Below are 10878 nucleotides of genomic sequence, written 5' to 3'. Positions count from 1 at the left end.
AGATGATGATTGCAGAGAACAGGATCAGATCAGATGTTCGCCCTACACTCCCCCCGCCCCTACACACATATAAAATACTCATCTTTCTCCCGCTTCCTTAGTACCTTCTAAAACTACTTATAAGGTCAACAGGAAATGTATGGTAGCCTCATGGGCTGTCAGCGTGGACTGGTGATTCATCCAGTTTCTTGTGTATCACTGTTTTCTTTCTTTTTTTATGAAAGAAAAAAAGCTCTGACTTCCAGGCTGGAGTGCAGTGACACGATCTCAGCTCACTGCAACCTCCACCTCCCGGGTTCAAGCAATTCTCCTGCCTCAGCCTCCTGAGTAGCTGAGATTACAGGCACGAGCCACATGGCTGGCTAATTTTTTGTGTGTTTTTAGTGGAGACAGGGTTTTACCATGTTGGCCAGGCTGGTCTTGAACTCCTGACCTCAAGTGATCAGCCTGCCTTGGCCTCCCAAAGTGTTGGGATTACAGGCGTGAGCCACCGCGCCTGGCCCATCTTTGTTTTCTTTCAAGGGATTAACTGACTTTCAAGACTCTAAGAACTATGAATAAGGAAAATGAGTTAATGGAATTTAGCCATAGTTGCTGCCTCCACTTTTTTATGTTCCAGTCACTGGGGTGATACACTATAATACAAGCTGCTTCTTCGATGACAGTTTCTTTTCATCAGAATCCGGAGGCTTCTAGTGTCAGTAACTTATTTCTTATACCAGTGGAGACCTTAAAACTCTGCCCTCTATTGAGCAGTTCAGAGATGCCCTTCTAAAGTCAACTCAGACATCCAACAATTAGAAACAACTGTAGATTTTGAGAGAAGATAGAGTTTAACAAGAGCTAATTCTTAAAGATATGCTGTACTACATTTAATGTGAGGAGAAACCATATATTAGAAGGTCACAAAAACTATTCTTGTGACTATATTTATTTCTTCATAGTTCTTCATGGCAATTGATTGGGGTTTAAAAGTCACAGATGGTTGGGTTGAACTTTCCTTGCATTTGTCTCTATTGGTAAAGACATTCTCATTCATACTAGTCTAGACTCCTATTGGCTTCCAATGAAGACTTTGTGGCTGACATCTCTTAATTCTATCGTAGTTCTAGAAGCCACAGGTTTTCAATTTCAGCATGTCCCAACTGTGGTATGCACTGCTATAAGTATAATAAATAAAATCTTAGAGAATACATGAATAGTTTTTAAAATTTAAGTGACTATATATTTATTTTAAAGGTAGCTTTATTATTATTTTTTATTTATTTTTATTTTTTTTTGAGACGGAGTCTCGCTCTGTCGCCCAGGCTGGAGTGCAGTGGCCAGATCTCAGCTCACTGCAAGCTCCGCCTCCCGGGTTCACGCCATTCTCCTGCCTCAGCCTCCCGAGTAGCTGGGACTACAGGTGCCCGCCACCTCGCCCGGCTAGTTTTTTGTACTTTTTAGTAGAGACGGGGTTTCACCGTGTTAGCCAGGATGGTCTTGATCTCCTGACCTTGTGATCCGCCCGCCTCGGCCTCCCAAAGTGCTGGGATTACAGGCTTGAGCCACCGCGCCCGGCCAAAGGTAGCTTTAAAAATATAACCAGCACCCAAAACCAGTGAGTTCAAAGATTTCATATACTCCTTTTGAAATAAAGTAGATTATTTAAATCAAATTACTAGGTAAATAATAGTTCAGGTGATACATAAATATGGCAAAAATCATGCAGATGGTAAAGAAATAACTGAAACATGGGAAACTGTGAATTAATGGAGTCTATTTGAGTCTGTTGGGGTGATACTATTTATTAACTTTATAAAATTTCAATCAGACTTGGATTAGATGGACCTGAAATGTCAGCATAGATAATCCAAATTATTTTACATCTTGATGATCCTGAAGAGGATGCCAGATCAGCTGTTGATTCTGGTTTCCCTTTTATCCTCTGCTGTACTTTAGGTTTCATTTCTGCAGGGCACCTTGTTTTATATAATAGTGTAGGCTCAGGAGTCAGACTGCCGGTGCTTGAACACTGACTCCACCACCTATTTTTGTGTGAACTCAGAAAACTTATTTCACCTCTTTGAATCTTCTATTTCTTTTTTTTTTTTTTTTTTTGAGACGGAGTCTCGCTCTGTAGCCCAGGCTGGAGTGCAGTGGCGCGATCTCGGCTCACTGCAAGCTCCGCCTCCCGGGTTCCCGCCATTCTCCTGCCTCAGCCTCCCAAGTAGCTGGGACTACAGGCGCCCGCCATCTCGCCCGGCTAGTTTTTTGTATTTTTTAGTAGAGGCGGGGTTTCACCGTGTAGACCAGGATGGTCTCGATCTCCTGACCTCGTGATCCACCCGTCTCGGCCTCCCAAAGTGCTGGGATTACAGGCTTGAGCCACCGCGCCCGGCCTGAATCTTCTATTTCTTACATGTAAAATGGGACAAAAATAATCCTTAGCTTGTGAAGTTCTTCTTAAGATTAATACATCGAAACACATTAAGGAACTATCACCTCAGTAAGTACCAAATAAATATTAGCTATTATTATTTTATGTCTGAAAGGGTATGTAAAGATAATGGTGTATGTCGTGGGTAAGTTGGCAACTCTCTGGGCCAATGGTGTGGGTGGTAGAAGAATTTGCCAAGACAGTTGTAGTTAAAGAAAGACAGATTTATTAGAAAAAGTATGAAAATACATCCATGCATTAAAAAGGGGTTGTAGTAAAGAAAAATATGTTGCAAGAAAGCAACAGGCAAATCAACATGAGAGGAGCTGACTGTAAGGAGACAAAGGCTTGCTGGGGATTTTATAGAATGGTGCCTGGGCTGTGTACTGAAGAGGGCTTTGTGCACTACTGGTAACGCCAAGGTTGCAGTGAGCTAGCTTGCATTTTGTATCAGCCGAGGAACTGGTAATCGCTGGACACAGGAAGACTGTGTCCTGCACCATGAAGAAAGGCAGACTTATAGCTTATCTGCTTTTTCTTTCTTCTTTTCCCTACTCCCACCAGCCTGACTCCTCTTCCCTATTTAGGACTCCAATGTTTATACACAAAATTCCATTTATGATGCTACAAAAGAGTTTATTTAAAAGAAAAACTAGTGAGTCCCATTGTGAAGCAAAAATGGCATTATTTCACAGTAATGAATTACTATGATATGTACTGCTTTTTAAGATCTGTGTGTTGAATAGGCTAGGTTTAAGTTGAAGATGTTCTTAGAGACTTTTAAGTCCCATAAGGTTTGAAAGGCATTTCTCTTCACGGTTTTCACCATGACTTGGCACAAAGAAAGTCCCTTTGAAAGTTAATACAAGACATGTCCCAGGCATCATGTGGACAGCAGCCTGAGCTGACACCTGCCCTGTGTAATTTCCTTCACAGATCATGTCATCTCCTTTGCATCTCTCATCCACCTAGCAGAGAATGTTGTAGAACTTCTCCCTGACCCTCACTGTTTCTGATTCCAGCTTCTTTCTCCTTTATTCTCGCTGTGCCATACTCCAAGGGTGCAATAGGCTTGTTATCTATGACTTAGATATCCACACTGTATGCACAGATTCTTCCCTGGGGAAGAAATGAGAAAAGAAACAGAGGATATGCATGACACCAGAGTGGGCTTCGGAGACAGACAGACCTAGTGTGAGCTCAGCCACAGTTCTTACCTCCAGTTTCCTCATCTGTTAAGTGGGGACTACCAATAGGACTCTTGTGTGGGTTAAAAGACATCATGCATGTAAGGCACTCAGTAAGGACTCAAGAAATGGAAGTTTTTATTGCTATTGTTTTTAAACAAAAATAATATTTAATTGAAATTGAATTATATGTAATTGATTTTATTGAATATCAATATCAATATTTATTGATATAATTGAATATTTAATTTTAAATTTAAATGTTTGACAAATAAAGACTGAATACATTCAAGATGAAAAAAAAAAAAAAAAAAGAAAGTTAATACAAATGAGCTCAGCATTCTTGAAGCCAAATATTCCTAACTGTATATGGAAGACTTTAGACTGGTCATAGGTCCAGAAAGAGAACTTTTTTGGAAATCTTTCAGAAGAACTCGAGGTTAAAGCTCTTGGAAATGGGTTTTTGGTTTTCATTCTCTTTAGCACTGCCTGAAAGAAGAAATTTAATTCTTAAAAAGGCTTGTAATTTATCGAGTCTTCTGCAATTAAGAATGTCATATATTCCTACTTGGAAGAATATTTTGATTGTAGCTGTTTAGGTAGGGCTGTACGTAGAATCACAGGATTCTTAAAGTTGGAAAGAACTTAAAATATTGTTGAGTTCTCATCTCTCTCCTGTTCTTTCTCTCATAGAGCCCTAGAAATGTTTACCAATTTGTCCCAGTTTGCCCAGCGAGTTGGCATCAGTGCCCAGCTAGGAAACAAATGCAGGTGACTCAGCAGGCTCCTTGACTGAATTCCTTTCATGGTCAACAGCAGCCTCTGGAGGAGGAGAACGGCATCCTGCTCACCTTTGTTATCTTAGTTTCCCCTCTTCTCCTTGGCTGTACTTTAGGTTTCATTTTTATAGGGCATGTCATTTCATATGACGGTGTAGGCTCAGGAGTCAGGCTGCCCATGCTGGAATCCTGGCTCTACCACCTATTTACTGTGTGAACTCAGAAAATATATTTAACCTCTTTGAGTCTTATATTTCTGTCTTTGTTTTATTTTGTTGTTTTGTTTTTGTTTTTTTGATACGGAGCCTCACTCTGTTGCTCACTGCAACCTCTGTCTCCTGGGTTCAAGCGATTCTCCTGCCTCAGCCTCTCAAGTAGCTGGGATTACAGGCACACACCACCATGCCTGGCTAATTTTTGTATTTTTAGTAGAGATGGGGGTTTCACCGTGTTGACCAGGCTGGTCTCGAACTCCTGACCTCAAGTGATCCACCTGCCTTGGCCTCCCAAAGTGCCGAGATTACAGGTGTGAGCCACCACACCCAGCTGGAGTCTTCTAATTTCTTACATGTGAAATGGAGGTGGGGGGAATAGTACCTAGCTTGTGAAGTTCTCCTTAAGATTAATAAATCGGAACACGTCAATGAACTGTCACCTCGTGAGGTACTGAATAAATACAAGTTATTATTATTTTGTGTGTCTGGAAGGTTTTGCACCTTCGGCACGGTTTCTGGCACACAACAGGCCTCCACTAAGAGTTTGGTGGCTCAAAGAGATCACTCCTCTCCACCCAGGAGCCCTGGATGGAATCCTAGGGATAATTACATAAGAGTGATATCATTTCCACTTTGGAAGACTCTATTTACTAAAGCCATGTACATCTTAGTTATAAAGTGTTTTAAAAATATTTTTAGTGAATGTTTTAATATGTCTTAAAAAATTATGATCCTTGGGTTACTTACATCAGAATCTTCTAGAGCTGCTATTCAAAATCCAATCCCAGACTCTTGGAGGTGTCTCAGGATCTGCATTTGGAGTCTCCTCACTGTCAATGCTGGGTTTCTTTATCCAGTTCACCACTGAGGGGCATCTAGATTGATTCCATGTCTTTGCTATTGTGAATAGTGCTGTGTCTTTATGGTAGAACAGTTTATATTTCTTTGGGTATATACCCAGTAATGGGATTGCTAGGTTGAATGGTAGTTCTGTTTTAAGTTCTTTGAGAAATCTCCAAACTGCTTTCCACAGTGGCTGAACTAATTTACATTTCCACCAGCAGTGTACAAGCAATCTCTTTTCTCTGTAACTTTGCCAGCATCCATTATATTTTGACTTTTTAATAATAGCCATTCTGACTGGTGTGAGACAGTATCTGATTATTGTCTCTTGAGTAGCTCCAGTGACCTCTCCCATGGGTTGCAGTTCCTCTTGTCCTTGTACCAGTTGCCTTTGGATTCTACATGATCCCAGGAATAACCCTCCCCTGCCTTTTCTATCTACAGCACAGACTCCATGATCATGTCCTTGCCCGCTTCCTGTCCTGGGCCTGGGATGTAGGGTCTCCTATAAATCTACTTTGATTTATGTTTGGTGGGTCTAGTTGCTCAGACTTTCTTCTGAATGGGTAATGACTATGACAAACATTCCTGGAGCACTAAAGGTTTAACATGCATTCATTCACTCAATCCTTACAACAGGCTTATGGATCAACTACTGACACTGTTATGCCTGTTTTGCAAATGAGGAAATTGAGGTTCAGAGAAGCTCAAGGCCCCACAGCTGGTGAGTTGCAGAGCTGGGATTGGAAGGCAGATACACCTGACTCTAAGGCTTTTTCCCTTGCTCACCTGTTAGACTGTTCTGGCTGGCCAGCCTACATCATCCCTAACCAGGGTTCGGGGACTCCCTGCTTCCTTCCCTCTCAATCAAGGTTGGGTTCTGTCCATGCAGAAGTTGTCCTTCCCCTGTTTAGAAAGCAGCGTGGCTCCCTGTTTTGACAGCTTGCCATCAGATGGAGGTAGGAAGGCTGGATGGGCAACTCTACCCTTGGGCTACCTGTGTGCTATGCAGCAAAGTGGAGGGGCCCAGATTGGGCATTGGCTGGGCCTGCAGCTAGGGAGCTTGTTCCAGAGCTTCCATAGCAGCTCCAGAAAGAAGTACCAGGAAAGAGAAGAGCTGGTCTCAGCCAGGCCACCAGAGAAATGTCAGTTTTTCCAGGAAGGCCCAGCCTTCTTGCACAACGTGTGTACCCACCCGCTCACTGCCAGGCCTGGTGTTGGTCAGTGAGCATGTCAGCATGGGCCCCACACTGCTTGCCTGGGTCGTGGAGGACCAAAGCCAGTGATGCATCCAACTGTGGGAAATTGTGAGGACCCAGAGGTTCAGGGTGATCTCTGGGTAGGTGGGGTATCATATATATACCATATATAATATATTAAAAATATTATATATCTATATATTATATATAGATATTTTATATATTATATTCAATAATTATATAATATATATATATATTATATTATATATATGTGTGTTTGTGTGTGTATATATATATAGAGAGAGACAGAGACAGAGAGAGAGAGAGAGACACACAGGGTCTGGCTCTGTCGCCCAGGCTGGAGTGCAGTGCTGTGATTTTGGCTCACTGCCACCTCCACTTCCCAGGCTCAAGAGGTCCTCCCACCTCAACCTCCTGAGTAGCTGGGACCACAGGTGCACACCACCATACCCAGATCATTTTTTATATTTTTTGTAGAGGTGAGGTTTCACCATGATGCCCAGGCTGGTCTCGAACTCCTGGGCTCCAGAAATCCATCTGCTTCCGCCCTCATAGAGCCTGTGGGGGCGGGGGATGGTGAGAGTGAGGGGTGTGGCATCAGAGGCTGTGGGGGTTGTGGGGCAGGACTTGGCATCAGAGGCTATGGAAGGGATGTGTGCAGAAGAGGGTAACATCAGAGGCTGTGTGGGAAGTGTGTGTGTGAGGAGGGGCGGGGCATTAGAAGCTGTGGGAATGGTGTGTGGGAAGAGGTGTGGCATCAGAGGCTGTGGGGGGTTGTGGGGCAGGACTTGGCATCAGAGGCTATGGTAGGGATATGTACGGAGGGGTGTGTCACGAGAGGCTGTAGGGGAGGGCGTATGGGGAGGGATGTGTATCAGAGGCTGTCAGAGGTGAGAAGAGCAGGGCATCATAGGCTGATGGGTCTTGTGTACAGAATTCAACATTCCCATAAAGTCTGTACACACCACATTTCTGTTTTTTTTTTTTAAGATGGAGTCTCGTTCTGTCGCCCAGGCTGGAGTGCAGTGGTGCGCTCTCGACTCACCGGAAGCTCCGCCTCCTAGGTTCACGCCATTCTCCTGCCTCAGCCTCTCGAGTAGCTGGGACGACAGGCGCCCGCCACCACGCCCGGCTAATTTTTTTTTTTAATTTTTAGTAGAGACGGGTTTTCACCGTGTTAGCCAGGATGGTCTCCATCTCCTGACCTCGTGATCCGCCCACCTCGGCCTCCCAAAGTGCTGGGATTACAGGCGTGAGCCACAGCGCCTGGCCACACACCACATTTCTCTTAAAGGTACAGCTGGATGAAGCATATTGGGTCTGTATTTTCCAGTCACTGGGGGTGAGTGTAACAAATATGTTTTATGCATAAGGGCAAGAGCGCTTAAAAACATGGAGACTTCCCTAGAGACGAGACCTAGACAGATAAGGATTTCGGGATTATTATTTTCCTAAGTGATGCAGGGTGATGGTGGAAAACTCCCCCATTGAGACTTTGGGGGCAAATAACAAGTATTAGCAAAATTATCCAGGCGCTTCTTTTCATGAAGAAACACAGAGGCTTTAGCATGCTAACAGCCAAACTCCTGATTACTAAAGCAGTTGAATTCTACTTTGCTATTGCAAAGAAGAAAGGATAAAAATATCAGTTCTCATTACCTCTCCCCATATTTTGCCCCATTTCTCCTTTTAGCTCTTGCCTGAAGGTTTGTGGTCCAAGCAAGCTCGGTTGTTTCGTGCTGACCACTTTGTTTATTTATGTTTAGCTCTGCTCGGCATCTCTGGTCTCATCTTTGATGCATCATAAATACTAATGAGCTCGTTTGTTTTTCTTACTGACAATAATGAAGAGGAGTAAGTATTTGGGTGGTTTCCCTGTCCCTAAATGTATCCTCCCAAAGAGCCTCAATTCACCAAAGAGTTGTTTAGATTAAAATAAGCTCTTGTTTGGGCAGTTTTGAGAGAGAAGTAGCAGCCACTCACTTATTAATGTGAAAAAATAACTTAGACAATCGTTCATCCAACACCCAGTGGAAAGCTCCATGTAGGAATAGATCTATTTATGAGGTAGAGATGCAAGTGGCAGCGGAGAAGAGGAATAGCATGGAGGAGAATTCAGCTGCTTGTGCTAATTCAGAATGCAAGACAGAATCGCTGCTGGTGATGGGTGCAGGTTGCTGGGAGCTGAAAGAGAGGGCTGAGATCAATTTGGTGTGTTTGGTAATTTAGTCCGGAAGAGGTGGGTCTTCTCCAATGAAGAATAATTGTATGGACGTGACTATTCCTGCTCCTTCATATAGATTTATTACAAAGTCATCCTGAAATAGCTTGGTGGGGCTTTTGTCCCTTTTTCATTTCAAGAACTGACATGTTTCTAGTGGGAGAAGTATGTTCCACAGCAAATTCGAGTTTTTGCAGAGGGAGGCTTTGCGTTGGCCAGCTGTGCAGCTAACCTTTCACCTGATTGCTAACTGCCTGGGCTCTCAGACGCTGAAAATAATTAGAAATCAAGAAATTAGAAATCTCAGTAAATGGGAAATTCTGAATGCCTTTAGAAATCTTGTTTCCCTCCCAAAGCAAGAGGTGTATTTTGCTTATATATACCTCTTGCTACTAAGAAAGAAAGTAAGATCTTAATGTCCTAAGATGAGTAGATCTCCAAGATACATTAAGAGAAGAAACCATATTTCAACTATAAGTATGATATATTTTATGCTGAACACACACAGTGCTATAGATCCTTGATAAGTAAATATATGAGTATGTTTATGTAAAGTAGCTGTCTTATGGGGTTGTTATGAGGATTTTAAAAAGATAAAAAGCAAGAAGGATGAAGGATGTAAAGTGCTTAGAATACTGGTATTGTACCAGTGTTGGCTATTACTATGATGTAATGCATTTAGAAAGATTGGTAATGAACTTGCAGCCAAACGTATAACAGTGGGGTGGGGTAGATAGATGAGTTGGATTGTAGCCTTATCTTCAACGTTTAAATAATTTTGGAACAAAGGAATATATTTACAAATTACTTGTATAATTAAAGATTAATTTAACTGATCTGAATAAAACGTGGATATATTCAGATAAAAAATGTAAGAGAGTTATCACAAGCACTGGTGCATTTAGACTTGAACCCTATGCTTTAGAGAGTCTCATATGTCATAAATACACACACACACACGTCAGAGACCAAATGGCCAGCTCTGTCACTTTAAGAACTGGTGCTCAACATAGGCTTACATCCCTAGACATCTGCTTTTGTGACTAACACCATTCAGGTCCCAGGGAAATTCTTCATACATACATATTCTTGCCCTATGTCCTTGAAACAAAGGCAACTGTATCTGAATGTCACAAATGTGAGGGTTGTGCTGCTGCCTGGGTTGGACTTGCTTGGGAGGGTAAGAATGATTTGACCAGCAGAGCACTGAGGTAAAGAAAAAATCATTTAATTAATTTATCTTTAATTAACTTGTAATGAATTCTTGCACAAATAGTTACTGTTTCTCAGTAGTGCCAAACGTTCATTTTCTTATTTCTCTTTGTGCTCCAATTCTTGGTTCCAGAGGTACTCATAAATTGCACAGTTTTGCAATAGCTACACATGGTAGCTGAGGAATAGTTTGCAATGTTAAAACAGTGCATATTATTCTTAAATTTGTATTTATGTAGGTCTAGAAGTAATATGCCTGAAGTGTGTTATCTATTCTTTATATAGGGGGCTAGATGGAAATTGAATGCTAAAATTAGGAATAGTTTTACTTCTACAAAATATATTTAATATGCTTTGATTACATTTTCCAAAAATTAAATACAACTTCAGCTTTAAAAACTCTTGATGTAAAAATTTTATATTCATTAGTTAAAATTTGGATTTTGTATACATATATACTCTGGAATATTTTAGAAAAATAACCTATCTTGAAAGCATAAAAATAATTTTAATTTTTAAAATCAAATAATTTATATTTTTAATGAAAATTCATTCTAATTTTATACATTTTGAATATTATTACATTTTATTATTTAATAGTTTAAGGCATTGCTATCCATCTAACACAAATTATATGAAAATTTTTATTTTTGAGACAGGGTCTCCCTCTGTGGCCCAGGTGTGATCACAGCTCACTGCAGCCTTGATCTCCTGGGCTCAGGCAATCCTCCCATCTCAATCTCCAGAGTATCTGGGACTACAGGCACATGCCACCACACCTG

This window comes from Trachypithecus francoisi, unplaced genomic scaffold, assembly GCF_009764315.1.
Source record: "Trachypithecus francoisi isolate TF-2019V2 unplaced genomic scaffold, Tfra_2.0 Contig01579, whole genome shotgun sequence".
In the NCBI taxonomy this organism is placed as follows: Eukaryota; Metazoa; Chordata; class Mammalia; order Primates; family Cercopithecidae; genus Trachypithecus; species Trachypithecus francoisi.
This window is presented reverse-complemented; position numbering follows the sequence as displayed.